The sequence below is a fragment of the Phoxinus phoxinus genome (genome assembly GCF_949152265.1).
Source record: "Phoxinus phoxinus genome assembly, chromosome: 19".
Classification (NCBI taxonomy): Eukaryota; Metazoa; Chordata; class Actinopteri; order Cypriniformes; family Leuciscidae; genus Phoxinus; species Phoxinus phoxinus.
Genome location: NC_136894.1, coordinates 5,434,330 through 5,449,698, shown reverse-complemented (window position 1 = coordinate 5,449,698; position 15,369 = coordinate 5,434,330). Strand labels below are relative to the sequence as shown.

At 37.0% G+C, this 15,369-nt stretch overlaps 1 protein-coding gene across 9 annotated transcripts in view; it reads right to left on the bottom strand.

The window, feature by feature from the left end:
* Positions 1-10,263, bottom strand: part of adgrb2 (adhesion G protein-coupled receptor B2) — a 303,614-nt gene extending 293,351 nt beyond the window's left edge. For 6 of the 9 annotated variants that reach the window (XM_079591890.1, XM_079591891.1, XM_079591885.1 and 3 more), the window contains exon 1: positions 9,611-10,263. The gene's annotated coding sequence lies outside the window, so the exon portion shown is untranslated. The remainder of the gene's footprint in view (positions 1-9,610) is intronic. The other 3 variants (XM_079591893.1, XM_079591889.1, XM_079591892.1) reach the window with 2 other exon arrangements.
* Positions 10,264-15,369: the final 5,106 nt, after the last annotated feature.

Genomic DNA, 15,369 nt, shown 5'->3' with positions numbered 1-15,369 from the left:
AGTTATTTTGACCTTACAATGTTGAAAAGTGAATCAGTTTAAAAATGCTTAAAATCTCAAAGGAATTCCTTTTGGAATTGATGGTGAATAATTAGCCTTCCGGTTGGCCAACAAACTGACATCATGTCTGAACCGCTCTACAGCAGGAGTCTTGTAATAATCAAGTTTTAATGCAGCAATCTTCCTAATCATGTTCATATAAGCTCACTACATTATGCATCGCTACAGTGACCATAACTATCTGTGCAAAAAGCAGTTTAGATCATTAGCATTGTGGTCTTCCCACGCACAATAATTGATCTGTGTGACAGAGGTTTCACAGAAGGCTACAGCGAATATGCATAAAAGACTTGCATATAGAATGGGAAGAAAGATGAAACCAGTGCACAATGTGCAGGGTTATTGAAGCTCTTCTAGCCCATGTTGCTAGTCTGAAACCACATTAGCATAATTGTCACAGGGCTTTCAAGATCCAGTAAGATTGTTGCAAGCTAAATGCTAATCACTTAGCACAAGACCTATGAAATTTAACAGCATGAAGATGATATTGCCTCAAACTTTTTGCACAGACAACACCAGACTTCTGTTGGGAACTCGGTGTTCAAACAATGCGTCTGCTGCAAGTAGCTTAAGCTACACAGCATTCTGTGTACATTTAATTACTGAGAGTGGTTGCCGTGAAAATGCTTTACAGGACAAACAGTTTATCAAAGCATCATTTACTGAATTGGATTGGCTCCAGGGGCATGTTCATGCGTGTACACGGGATTCACTTCTGCTTGATCTTAATAAACCACCACTAATCTGTACATGCCAAATGCTGGAGTTAAATAAGCGTTTGGGGAACTGCTGACACTAACCAAAATATTAAAGCAGGAAGATGCTAGTCAAAGCCACCCAGAGAACATAAAGCGGCCAGACGAGCAGAGCAGAATCAGGATATCAATTAATTTAGGAAAAGTAATCATATTAATTATAGGTCATCCCTTTTTGCAATCCACTGTGTGCGTATAGGAAAAGAGACCTGTGAAACCATGAGAGGGTCAGGTAATGACTGTAAAGCAGAAGAGTATGATTTAATGGTGTTCTGTTTCTTCGCTAACTAGGAGCTATGAAGCTAAATAAACAGCTCAATACAAACATTGAACAAGTCTTGAGCAAGGCCGAGTCAACAGGTGTGAGGAAAACAGATAAATCCAAATATAACATCCTGACAATAGAGGAATCAATGAAAGCCTAGTAAATAATAGTAACAAATCAAGAATAAGTGTATTTATTTAGACAACTTTATACCTCCCATTTCTGACTATATCTCACAATGTGACTTTAAATCTCACAATGTAACTTAAAATTTCACAGTGTGACTATTTATAATTTTAAGAGTATGCTACATACAGTAACTAACACATTATGCTGATATAAGAGGTTTACATTTAGTTGGTTAGTAAGTATAACCCATGCCAGTTACACCATGGTGACAGGCAATTGTCACAAGTTTTCACTGACGTTATTTTATAGGCATCCCCCAAGCAAACTGTGCATCTTTATGAGATAAATGCCTTTAGCTCTCATATTACAAATCAAAATGTTTGTTGTATATCCCCCAGTCATTCATTTCCTGCATCAGTTGTTGCAAGTGAAACAAATATAACTTGAGCAAATAATGTATAACAAAATACAATTAGATATAGAAAATATACTAATCCAGTTTGTCAAATCATCCAATGATCTGAAAAGAAAACGGTTTAAACCGCTTGCTTTTTAACGGCAAGTGATTTTCTGTTTGTCTTAATTAGAGATGTGTTCATTCTTAAATCTGATTACCACTGATTTCTTTTGAACAACAGCTGTCTTGTTCTTGTTGTTGGTCTACAGTTGAATCATTTTTTTCATACTTCTCTTGTAATTTACTTTCAGTACATTTCACAGTCAGCTGCTCAACTGCTGAAGAGACATTATACTTGTACTCTTTGCTCTGCACTCATTGGCAGTCAAGTGTTTGAGAAATACAGACAAAATCTCTCTCTCTCCAAAAAAAGAAGTAATGAATCACAGAGCATGCCGAATGACAAATACCAATGACAAAGTGTCCAATGATACCCAGCTATAGAACTGTCAGGAAGTGAAATTCAGAGCTCGGAGTCAAACACAAAATGAGAGATTGAGTTTGACCATAAAAATACAGCAAGGGGAAAAAGCCATCAAGACCTTGTGTCGCTTCAAAGTCTCAGGGGTTCTCCCGTACAAAGGCACAGAGGCTTAGAGACAAAGAATCAATACAATCTGTGAGGTTTTAACTTTCTCTTTCGGCTGGACATAATGGAAAAAAACATTACATAAAAGCAAATATTGCTGCTGGGCAGCGTGCTGAAACCACAGAGTGCACCGCTACAAGTCCTGGAGTCACTGGAGGACTGAGAAAGATGATGACAGCTCCAAATGGTTGACCAGAGGACAACAGCGACAGATACTTGCATCAAAAAAGCCCATCATATCAGTCCATGACTGTGCTCAGACTTATTTACAAATGGCTTATCAAAAGGTCACTGCACTCGTAGCTAGGTTATATCTTAAAGGGATAGTTCACCCAAAAATTATGATTGGTTGATACAAAAATGAAAAATTATACAATCTCTTCTACCAGGGAGTCCTGGTCAAGATAGGCAGCACAAAACAAAGAGTACAAAGTAGTACATAACACAACATAATAAACAAACGGAAAATACCCATATCTGAAAGAATACAAATCCTAATCAAGTATTAAAACATTTACACCGTTCTATAAAAACAAACTTTAAGATAATTAAACGACGCGACAGGTAGCCTACATATTTCATGTGTAATATACCCTGAAGCTCATTCCATACGTAAGGAGCATAATTAGAAAAGGCTGATCTACCTATTTCTGTATGGAAAATTGGGTTCTTCAGTAAAAGTTTGGCTGTTGATCTAGTATTATAGATATTAGTACAGTATGCCATTAAACTAGATATAAACTGTGGTAATTTACACAGTAGCTTTTAAAATAAAAATCAACATATGATGTTTTCTCCTCAAGCCCAATGAAGTCCAATTTATCAATTCATATAAACTACTATACAGTGATGTGTATGCACACTTGAACCAGTCACAAATCGTAAAGCAGCATGATAAACAACATCCATTTTTTTCAGAGAATTCAAAGGTGTATATATATTATATCACCATAGTTCAATACTGACAAAAGGGTACTTTCTACTAATCATTTTCGAGCAACAAAGGAAAAACATTTTTTTCAAACGAAAATAAAAACCTAATCTTGGTCTCAATTACTTTAAAAGAATATCAATACGAGTACTAAAAGTAAGTTAATCATCCAGCCAGATTCCAAGATATTTGTATAGGATTTAACCCTCTCAAGCAGAGTACCATCAAAAGTTTTAATCATAAAATCATTTAATGATCATCTGGGTGAAAATCATGTATTTGGTTTTCTTAGTATTCATCACTAATTTTTTTATTATCAAGAGAAGCCTGAAATGAATTAAAAGCATTCTGTAAAGAGTCCATTGCCACTTTTATAGATATAGATAACCACGTATAGATGATAGTATCATCTGCATAAAAGTGCACATTTACTGTCTCTAGTCCTACGACAAATTCATTTATATAGATGGAAAATAAAATTGGTCCCAAAATTGATCCTTGAGGAACACCTGTCTTCACTATTAATGGGTTAGAAATATGGATTCTACCCATTCTGTCATCATTTCAAACCTGCATGACTTATTTTTCTTCGTTGGAACGCAAAATAAGTTATTTCTGAAAATAACTTATTTTAAATAACTTATTAAATAATAATGAGTTTCTTTGCATGTACAAAACTAGTTGAAGGACACACAATAAGGTAATTCAGATTTGTAATAGTATTAGGTTTAGTAAATTATATACATTTTCATTTTTGGATAAAATATCCTCTTGAATAATGATTTGCCTGATATGTGTCTGATATTTCGATTCTAAACAGCAATTAATGTGGTAACAGTAACGCAGAGTCATTTTCAACAAATCCATTCAGCTTTAGAGGGCCCTGCACACAAAATTGCCCACTACAAATATTGACACATGAAAATGGGTAGAAGCCAGAGGCACCCTGTTGATCGCAGCATCTGTGCCTCAAAACGCAGACTTCCAGCTTTACACCACGACATGAACAATAGAAGCCGAGCTAGATTTGGCTTTCCTGAATGATCACGTTTCTGGGACCGAGAGCTGATAACAGATAAGAAAGCTCTGCTGGAGGACGACAGACAGGAAAGCCTGCTGAAGCACAGACAAGAGGCTAAAGCGCATTTGTCAGGCGGTATTGCTCACCAGGGCTTTCCCAGCCAGTGAATGCGAGCTGACAGTGTTTGCAAGAATTAAAACATCACGCTTTATCTCACTGCCTAAACCTGATATATCATATTTTCAGTGAGGCGGCTCACGAAGGAGCGGTGCTGGCGTATGGTCTACAGCGGAAGTGGGAGGGGAATTTTTCTGAAACAATGCAGCGGCCAGGGACCACTCAACCAGGCAAGACCAAGCTGTTGCCTGGCTCATGATCCATATGCAGTTCTCTACATCCCATCACATGGAGGAGACGGTGAGGGGCATCAGTCTCTCTAACAGGATTGAGCGGTTCACGCAGAGCCAGCAATATCCCTCTTGATTTTCAGAGGCAAGAGATAGCCTACATTAGAGCAATGGTTCTCAAGGCCTTCCAGTGTCCAAGACAACATTCAAAGTCCCCTATTTGATGACATATTTAATACATTTTGGATTTAATTTGAAAATGAAATCCAGTAATGCATTTTCATGTATTAATCACTTTTTGTACTGCAATGTGTGAAGTGCTTCTAACAAAACTTAAAAAACGAGGCCTTCCCCGACTTCCTATGTTGTCTATGAAATCTATGAAGACCTGTAGGTTTTTTTTTTTTTTTTTTTTTTTTTTTTTTTTTTAAGGACTTGGGACAGATTTGCCAGGAAAATCCAAAGGATGTGATGGTTACGCACTCTTCTGAGAACCTCTCTTCCATTCAATGATGTTTTTTATATTGATGTTGAAATGAATGCTTATACAATGTTCAGGATAATGCCGAAAGAGCTATTCTGTACTGTAATGTCAATGTGTCATGCAAAGAAAAGGGATTAATTCAAACTATTGTCTCACAGACAGATCTATGGTATATAGTCTCTCCAACATACTTTATAATCAAACTCATAACAGTGTAATTTCAATTGCCTCATCTGCCGACATGATGCCGGTGCAAACATACCCATACCACTATGATCTTTCTTAACTGCCGCTTTCTCCATGCTATCATTATTGTTGTGTTTACTTTGTTATTAAGCTACACGTCGCTCTCGGCAGGGTGGATGGTGTCATGATGTTTGCTGCAAAGGTGTTTCCAACTTATTTTTCTTTGCAAAGAAGGAAAAAGAACTTTGTCGTGAGTATATTGGGGCAATGAATTACATTCAATCTATTGTACACCAAATTTATACGAGTGTGAGCACAAGCAATAAGTTGCTGGCTGCAGTTCACTTAATGACCACCAGTGTCGCTAAGGATTTCTGAATTCTACACATAGCCGATTTAAGTTGGGATGTAATTAATATTTTTGTTATGGCCAATAACCAATAAATGTCTGGATTACATTTTAAATATACCAAATTCATGCATCACAACAACAGCTTGCTTTTTACAATATATGTACAACATGTAAAATGGATATTCATATACGATACTTTTAAATGTAATGAACATTAGATTTACACTTTAAACTTTAAGTGAGGGTTAGATGATGGCAAAGGTAATCCTAATGCAAAAATAGGGGAAATGAGTATGCATAATTAAATATCTATCAACCAATACTGATTAAAATAGAAAACTTTTTTCTTAATATGTCTAAATAAACTTTCAGCCATATATTTCAGCCAATAAACAATATCACACTGGTATTGTGCATCCTTACGCTTAAAGGTAGACTAAAATAAATAAATACTATATGCAGCTGGTCTTTTTGATATTGAAAATACTGAAAAGAATAAACAGCTTTTATGTATATTTGACAAATGAATTTGGTTATGCTCTATGGCAAATAAATAAATAAATAAAATGCAGGATTTCAGTAATGAGACCTAAAGTAAGCAGGAATAAATTCATTGTAAGGAACAGTGTGTACCACTCTGCAGGAGTGGGCAGCTGTGGAATTAAACCAGCGATTTGCAAAACTACAAATTTTCATAATTGATTAGTCAGTCATCTGTCTGAAAGAGCACTGTCTGTGTTCAGGAAGCGCTGTATAATAAGCCTATATCATGTCGACCAGCCCCCAATCAAACATGTTTCAGACTAATGTAAGTGTGGTCCTTCAACACATAACCTTGTATTGAACAAAACCATTGACGTCCTCATGAGAAAGGTCCAATGCACAGCAGCACAAACCCACTGAAGCGCATCCCGGATGCAGAATGATACGCTTCAATGTAATCTCAGCGCATGGACTCATGGGATTTCCCTTGCTCAGCATTCAAAAGTTCATAACTGTTAGATAAGAAATATTGTTGGTGCACAACATCGAGTTCACGGCATCAATAAGAATCAGCAACAGACTATACTGAATATGCTGTCCTTTAATTTCTCCATAACACCTCAAAACCTATGGATTTTGCATAACATTTGGTTTCAGAGAGGGTTTTAGCATGCTAAATGTTAGCATGCTACAGCACAGCACACTATAAGCATGCCAAGACATTCACTGAGAAGTTGTCACTGAGATAAAATCGGACATTTGCATTTTCCTTTCAAAACCACTGCTAAAATTATTAAAAAGTTGACCTCACTAATCGTCTAGCCAGTTTAGGCTTGATGATCCTGGCCGATTCCTAAACGAAACTTGCAGGAGTGCGAACACACACACAGATCTCTTTCATATTTAAAAATATATATATTAGTGAGAGCTCAGCTGTCCAATTTCATCAAAGTGATAACATTATGCCAATTTACATAGATCTTGTTTTTTATCTTTTCAGTAAAGATGGATCATTTTGATATAACTTATTTTTAAAACTTTTAAGTCATCATGCAACTTGGAAGTTTGCAGAGTCGCTCTGGTTGCATTAGAGGAAACATGACTGCACGTGTCGTTCATTTTCACATAACAGTGTATGAAAGACCAAATTCAATCCCTGTTATCACACGGCTACAGGTTTAGTACAGGTTGAATCCAAATGGATTGCACGCCAGGCATAAATAGACATAAACTCATCAACTTAGCATAAATGCCTCTCTCACACATCACGCTAAAGGTATTATCCCCAGCAGCCTGTAGACCAGTTTTATTTCTCATTAATTAGCCAAGCTTAACCCTTAAATGGTGTTTGCATCCTGGGAGACATTTGAGAGGCTTGAGGGGGAACAGTAAGAGAGTGAGGGGGCCTAATTTCTGAATAAAAATATTTAAAGAGAAGTTCCTGCAAATCTAAATATCTAAGCACCTATATCTAAAAGTCACGTGGCAACATGCCGTGAGAAGGTCACTGACCTTGATGTTAATGTTCCCATCTTTTACCACAGGCGTACAGGACACCCCCACAGTGCAGGGGGCCCCCTCACGGCGTTATCAGCCAATTATAGTTAAACTTCCCTATATAGAATGATTTTTCTCTGCATTGGAGTCACATCAAGCTGTGTGAATCCATGTGCTTAAACTGATGTTTAATGCGGCATAGAGGTAGCATTAATGCATTCACACACAATCACAACTGACACAATGCATCACACACTCGAATGTTGATTATTGAGATATCAAAATATTATATTGTACTAGTATGCTACTCTAAATTCATACTTGCTGCAGTGTACCACAATTACACGTTTTAAATTACAGAAAACTAATGAACTGACAATATTACCCAAAATAGCATGCCATACTATTTCCTTATCCACCTTATTTTTAATGTAATTTTTTATACATACATTTGTTTTGGAATTTTTCATATGTATTAGTTTTCAAGTGTGCCATTTTGAAATTGATTTGAAAGATTATAAATTGTCATTTTTCCCGGTGTTAATCACTTTCTGATATTTTAGTGCATATTTTTTTTAAATCATAATCACAAACACACTTGTTTGCCACGCAAACAATATTAGCGCTTAATCATTATTTACATATTGCAGCTAATGCATTGAAAGTCTAGCAGAATTCACAGAAATAGCTACTTATTCGAAGTGGATGGTGGATAAATGAAAACACTTGTACTCAACTTGTGGTTGGGCAGGGCCTGTGTCATGGTCTTGAAATAAAATGCTAAAACCATTGGATGATCTTAGATGTTTTAAGGTGGAAGAACCTGGTCTCCCAGGATGGTGTTCATGGTTTCCACTCGTCTCCCTGCTTGACCAGACCAGCCCGGTCATTTAAAAAAAAAAAAAAACTGTCTAAAACCCCTTTTTTTTCAGCAGGGATATGACATAACTCTAAATCAGTATTTTCGTTAATGGAATTTCAAATAATTATTTATAAGCAACTTAGCAAGGTAGTTTCACGTCCCTGTCCATTAAAGGGTTAATGCACGTGCCATCCGTGTGCGCTTCATTCCATGACACTCAGAAGAAGAATGGACGTTGATTCAATCTACTCTAGACTAGTAAAATCTACTTAAAGTGGCAGTGTCTTAAAGAAAAATGCTAATTTAGATCATCATCGTGGAGTATTAGCGCAGAATATATTATCGTAGTGGCTGCAGAAGGCGCCGAAAGAGCAGTTGTGAAGAAGAAGCGTTCAACAGATGGGCGACTGCTCTTCCTCACGGCCGCAGACCTGTACGACAAACCTTTGATTCATTAGCATAAAGCCTGGACGGGAATGTTAATCAAAAGACAGCTGCATTGGCTTATTGACTAAACGATTATCAGTTTGTCGGTTATTGATGCAAACTGAATTCTATTTTAAGTTGCGGCGTTAAAGGCAACTACAGCGGGCGCCAAATCACAGTTGTATCACCTTCAAATAACATTACAGTCGCGCGGTGACAGTAGAGACTGTCTTTAGACGTCGATATGGATGCAATATGACGAAATATCCAACGGGAAACCAGTTGAAGTGGGAAACGTACAGACGCAACCCTCAAAATCGTGTTTTTTCTTATAGTTTTCCCAATTTCCTATGAGACTTGCTGATTGATCGGTGTCACTCAAGGCAAGCTCGCCATGAACGTGGTCTGACTGGTAGGCTGTATAAAAATATAGGCATATCTCTCTTACATTAAGTTGATGGTCGAGGCATGAATGGGAAAGGCAACAGAGACATTGATCCTGAATGCATTTCTGTTCTAATTGATGCTGATAATAATAATAATACACAGTGCACATGATTCTGAAGCGAAATTATGAGACTTGGTTCAAATTCACAGACGACACTTTCACATATTCCAACTTAAAGGATCATGAAGTATGTATTCATAAAGTGGTCGGTCTATGACAATACGCTGGTGTTTTAAACCCATCCTAATGCACAGAATGCGAAGCAACGCATTAGCAGATGTTTTTAAGACATTAAAATAAATAAAAGCATTAACATACCTTGTCTCTGTCAGCAGTAGTTATTCTATATTTCCCGATTTGTTCCGTAGATGCAAATGCAGTTTGCCATCCATGACACGACTCAGTGTGAGATTGAGTATCTTTCACCACAATCTACCATCGCGAAAAAGAACCCAAGCTATTTTCAGAGGATGAGAGAATAAAAAACTGAAAGGGCAGATATTAAATAACATTAGAATAAAAGGGGGGATAATAAACCTAATCAAACATAACATAAAAAGAGAAAAGAAAGAAGGGGGAATAAGAAAAAAATGGGCTAAAAAATAAAATGCGGTAGAAAACGATTTGACTTTAGTTCACAAACTGAGGGCTCCAGTAATTCCACGCTGCGTCTCTGTATTCCAAACGAACTGAGTGCGCTCTGCAACGGAAAACGCAGATCTATCCGTTTATTCCCAATATGCTGCGGTTTTACTTCCAGGACTTCAACTTGCAGTAGCATCACTTACACCTGAGCGTCCGTGTGAATAGATATTTGCCTTCTCCCTTTCGGCTTCGGCAGAACGCTCTCTATGCACTGGCATCCGAGTTCTCGGAAAAGAACCACCGCACTCAGTCAGGCGTCTCTGGATGCCCGCATTCACTGTAGCAGCGAGGAGGACGATAGAGGCGCGTGCACGCTCTTCTTTCTCAAGGGAGTAGGACGCGCGCGCTGGATACCTACGTCAGCCGGCGCGGTCTCCAAATAGAACGCTGTGGAAGTTCACTCCGAATTCTGATTTGGCGAATCGATTTCGCTGCTCGGAATATGATTTCATGTTTTTATGCATTGGGCTTCGGCTTCCTCTCTGTCTGCTCTTGCAACTGTTGTCGTCAAAATGAGCCTGAAGTGAGTAGACAACTTGACAGAACACCAAACAAATGTCAGGCCTCTCAGTTTCTTCTTCATAGTCTAAATGTTTCAGGGGTACAATAGTTTTTTAAAGATATGCATGGAATATTTGACAAACTGTGGTAGGCTATCAAAGAGACACCAACCATATGATTAAATGTGTTGAAGCATTACAAATATTGAAGCAGCACTTTGCAAGTTACAAAACTCAGCACTCTGGCATGGAATGATATAGCCTTTTATGTCCGCGAAGTAAGTTAAATCTGTGCATCCGTCAGCATAAATTGGTCTGTAATAACCAGTATTTCTTAAGCAAAATCGCACGCTTTCATTTTGTACTGAATATTTTATGATCTGGCTGGGTGACATCAAATTTGAATCCACAGTTGCTGTTTATTTGCTTAATTTAACTTATTACAAAAGTATTACCAGGCACAGAGTAAGAGACAGATTAAATGCAGGAAAAAAAATGGAGGAAATTGCAATGAAATCAACATGGCTGTAGAACAGGAAGTCCTGCCCTACAGGGAAAATATCCAATCATATAAGACTTTTTTCTTCTTCTTCTTATTGTGCAACTAATTGTTGACTTGCTATAAAATATGGTTTTCTTGTAATGTTTTAGCAGCCTTAATTTATTTTTAGTTTAAAGAAGCTAATTGAATGATACTATTGTAGTCAGATTTTATTGCTGATTTGAATAAAGTTGTTGCAAGTACATAGCCTAATCTTGTACAAGTTTTGGAGATTTTGGTAATTCAAGTAGATAAACTGTAAGTGCATTGCAAATTAAAATAGTTTCTTGTAGGCAGATAAAAGTCTATTTTATTTATTTATTTTATTTCCCATACACTCTGCCTTACAGAATGTTTCCAGATCAGTAAAATGATTAGGTTGTCTTGGATGTGTGCTGCATGTTTGAGATATTTCAGGTAAATAGTCTGTTGAATGTGAAGGCCATTGCAAAACCTTTATATTTTGGATCTTGAAAAAGCATGGTTGACTTTGAATTATGTTGTGGATCATGATTTAGCTATATAATTTGTAGATACAGATTTTCTCTTTATTCATTTATTCTTCTGTTGGCAGAATATTCCCTTAATAAATTGTTGTTTCGTTCAAATGCTGCTGCTTTTACTGCAAACTTTTGGTGATTGTAGCCAAAAGTAATGTTACATTTTTACTTTATATGTTTTGACCACAGCACATAGCAACACCTTTGGGGAGTGGAATTACATTACTTCCAAAATGTTACTAAAGTGTAACTATAAACTGCTTCAATCAATCAATCTTTTTTTTCTTTGTCTGTTGGTTTATGCTTTGCCAGTGCGTATGTAACTGTGTTGTTGAATAGTGTATATAAAACACAATTTTCTGAGTTCGGCGCAATACATGTTTTGTGATGAGATTGCAGGTTAGGTTCCCTTCTGACAAACCTTCTGTGTGTTTCATGTTTTTGTGTTTGAACAAACTCCCATGCCAGCTAAATCTTCCTGCAAGTCTTTTGCAGCCATTTGGGGTTTTAATCCCAGACCTGTCTAGTTTTATTTGAGTTTTTTTTTACTTTTTTCTTGGTCTTCAGATCTTGCCTTGCATTTTTACTTAACTTATATTTCTCAGTGGCATCTCAGATATGTCAATGTGCAAACAGTGAGCATTTCCATATCTTTTCATAAGCTTCCCCTGCTTTATATAAGACTCAATTATCTTTATTTTCTGATCCTCAGTCAGCTTCTTAAAGAAACCCGTGGCTTTTGAATGTAAACACTCTGAGAGGTTTGAAGAGTCAGAGAATTATTATATAAGCCCTGGAACTGTCTTCACCTGATTTAGATCAAGGCCTTGCATGTTCAGAGAATTAAGTTCTGAGACCTTAAAATAAAATGAACGGAATTAGATCAACTGGAAGAGCATCAATGGGACATGACATGTTGGTCAAGAACAGAGTTGTAAATATAGAATAGGACACATGAAAGTGTAATAAGTTGCACTACCATCCCTGAGCTCATAAGTCATTTAAAATGTACAGTATATTCAAGTTTAACACAATATGTTTTACAGTAATTGGAATATAGATCAATTGAAACATTCACAAGAAAAAATTTTGTATTCCTTTTACAATCTATTTTACTTTATAATGTAGAATAACAATGTCAGAAGCTGAAATACGTCCTCCAAGTTGAACTATAGCATTCATTGCACGGACGTATTTCCGATTCTTTAAAAGGGCCATACAGTCAACATGAATGGCCCTTAGGGATTTATAAATAAGAAATGAAAGGAAATTCGCCGTGACATTTTATTTATATTTTTCTTGTCACGGCGCACTGTTTGTGATCTGTAGCATCTGACGATTTGATGTTAGTATGTAAATCACTTAAGAGGCTTCTTGTTTGGAGTTCACAATAAGCACAGTTGATGTGAGCAGCCGAACCTTCTGGTGCATGAAAAGAGAGATTTCTCCCTGGCCTTGACTATTCTGTTTGCTTCTGGTTTGTGCCAGGGAGGAGAAACAGAGGCTGAGAACACAAAGCACTGATTAATGGACTGATGGAACGGAACATAAATGCAGTTGTTTTCTTAATTGACACTGTGGTAATTCTCCTTTGCTCGGTGTAATTAGAAATGCATGCCATGTGAATTTTATAAACCGCTGTGCTATTTTTATTCTTTTTAAAATGAGCTGCTAAACAGTGGTTTGCATGGTTAAATATAGGGTTGCATGATAAATTGGGTCCTGATTGGTTGCTGATGCATTTTTTGTAGATAATATTAGTGATTATTTTTTCGGAATATCTCATGGGAGCTAGTTTCCGAATAAAGTCAGAATTGTGAGATATAAAGTCACAATTGCGTGTTACAAAGTCCGATGTGCATGTTTTTCCCCTCAGAATTGGGCTTTAACTACTTTACATTTATGCATTTGGCAGATGCTTTTATCCAAAGCGTCTTACATTGCATTTCAAGGTAAACATTTTAAATTCTTATCAGTTCTTGCTTTCCCTGGGAATCGAACCTTAGCGTTGCAAGCACAAACGCTCTACTGTTTGAGATACAGGAAAGCTATAACTAAAAGAAGTCAGAAAACAAAAAGAAGTCAGAATTGCGAGATGTAGACTCGCAATAGCAAGAAAACAAGTCAGAATTGTGAGATATAAACTCACAATTGCCAGAGCAACGTAGAAGGTGATGCAGTCAGAGCGGCAAAGATCAGGTTCGGCAAAACTCAGAACACTTTTTTAAGAATGACTTAAGTGCTGTTCTTTGCTCTTTTCTCAAAGAAAAACGTAACTCCAAGTCCGCCAGCAGCAGCAGTTGTTCACCAGCAGCAGCAGCCATTCTTTGTTTTCAAGTGGCTGGGAACCATCGCACTGTCATTATGTTAAGCCCGCCCCGCCTACTCTATACACGATGTGATTGGCCTGACCCAATTTAGGCTCGAAAGCCAACGGAGAGTTGCTAGACTACCCTGGCAGCAAAATAAATGTTGCTGCCGCTATAGGGTGCGTCTAGATTTCTGGGCTTCCATAGTATCAGTTGACATGTGTCAGCCAATATTAATTGTGCAAGCATATTTTCTTCATTCTTTTTGTTTTTATTTTTTAAGTTTTTTTGATGACCTTTTTTCATAATCTAACATTCATTTAATGTAATGTTTGGTGAATAGTGTGCTTGTATAAAGTTGTGATGCCTAAATATACTTGTAATATATATATATATATATATATATATATATATATATATATATATATATATATATATATATATATATATTGAAAATCTACTTATTTCACTTTGACTGGGCAGGCCAAGTTTTTGATCCCCAATTGATGCAATTTCTCATTGATGCAATGTGTAAATGTTTGGTGGTTTTATGATAATTATTTGGGATTTTAACATTAAAAATTAGGGTATTTCATAATGAGTTATTTTTGCAGCTTGGTTTCAGTAGATGGTCTTGTGTACTGTAGAATAAGTTTTACAGTATGTTTTATAGTACATTGAATCTCCTCCAGAGTTTGATCAAATGGACATAGACACGTTTTAAGTGTTCAATCGTTAAATTCCGCTATCCGAATCTCCCCTCACACTCTCAAAGACGCATACTGTACATTTGCGACACAATTTGTTAATAAGTGCTGACGTGATAAACCAAGCTTATAAAACAGCACAGCAAGTTGACTGCATGTGAACAGATAAGTTAAATCGCATGCTTTTCATCTTACATCTGTTCCCATTTTTATTTCCTATTTTATCTGTACTTTTCTTCTCATTTCACACATCTCCTCCAGCATTCGTTCCTGACCTATAATTTGGTGCTCTTTCTTTTTTAATTTAGAAATGTCAGAATACGGGGCATGTGGTGGGTTGTGACTAAATGTGAAAATGAAAAATTGCCTCCTAGTGGAAAATCATGAGGCATTACAAAAATGCCACATATTCTCACCTCACAGCCTCACTTTCCTGTGATGCAGTGCTCTCTCTTTTCTCTGTCTTGTGTGTCTCTGAGTCTCTCTCTTTTACACGCATACGAACACAATCCATTCCAATGCTTAGTTGGTGCAGCGTGTGCTTTATCTATGTGCTGATAAAATATGACAATTATGATGATTTCCTTTGCAGCATGTTTTCATTCCCTGAAGGGAGGTGAAGTCATCTTAATGGCTACCTGAGTAAATAAAGTCGGCCTCAACATTCTGACCCGTTCCACGAGGGCCATAAATCACCTCTGCAATGCACTGGTGAGCAAACACACAGACAGAAAGGAAGAAAAAAAGAGGGCATATTCAGGTGTATGCATATTTACGTTTGTGCAAACCATTACCAATACAGTGTGTTGTTGTAAATATGCGAGGCCTTATCCACATAGGAGGCGTGATTACCCCAGTGTCAAGCTGTTTGTAAT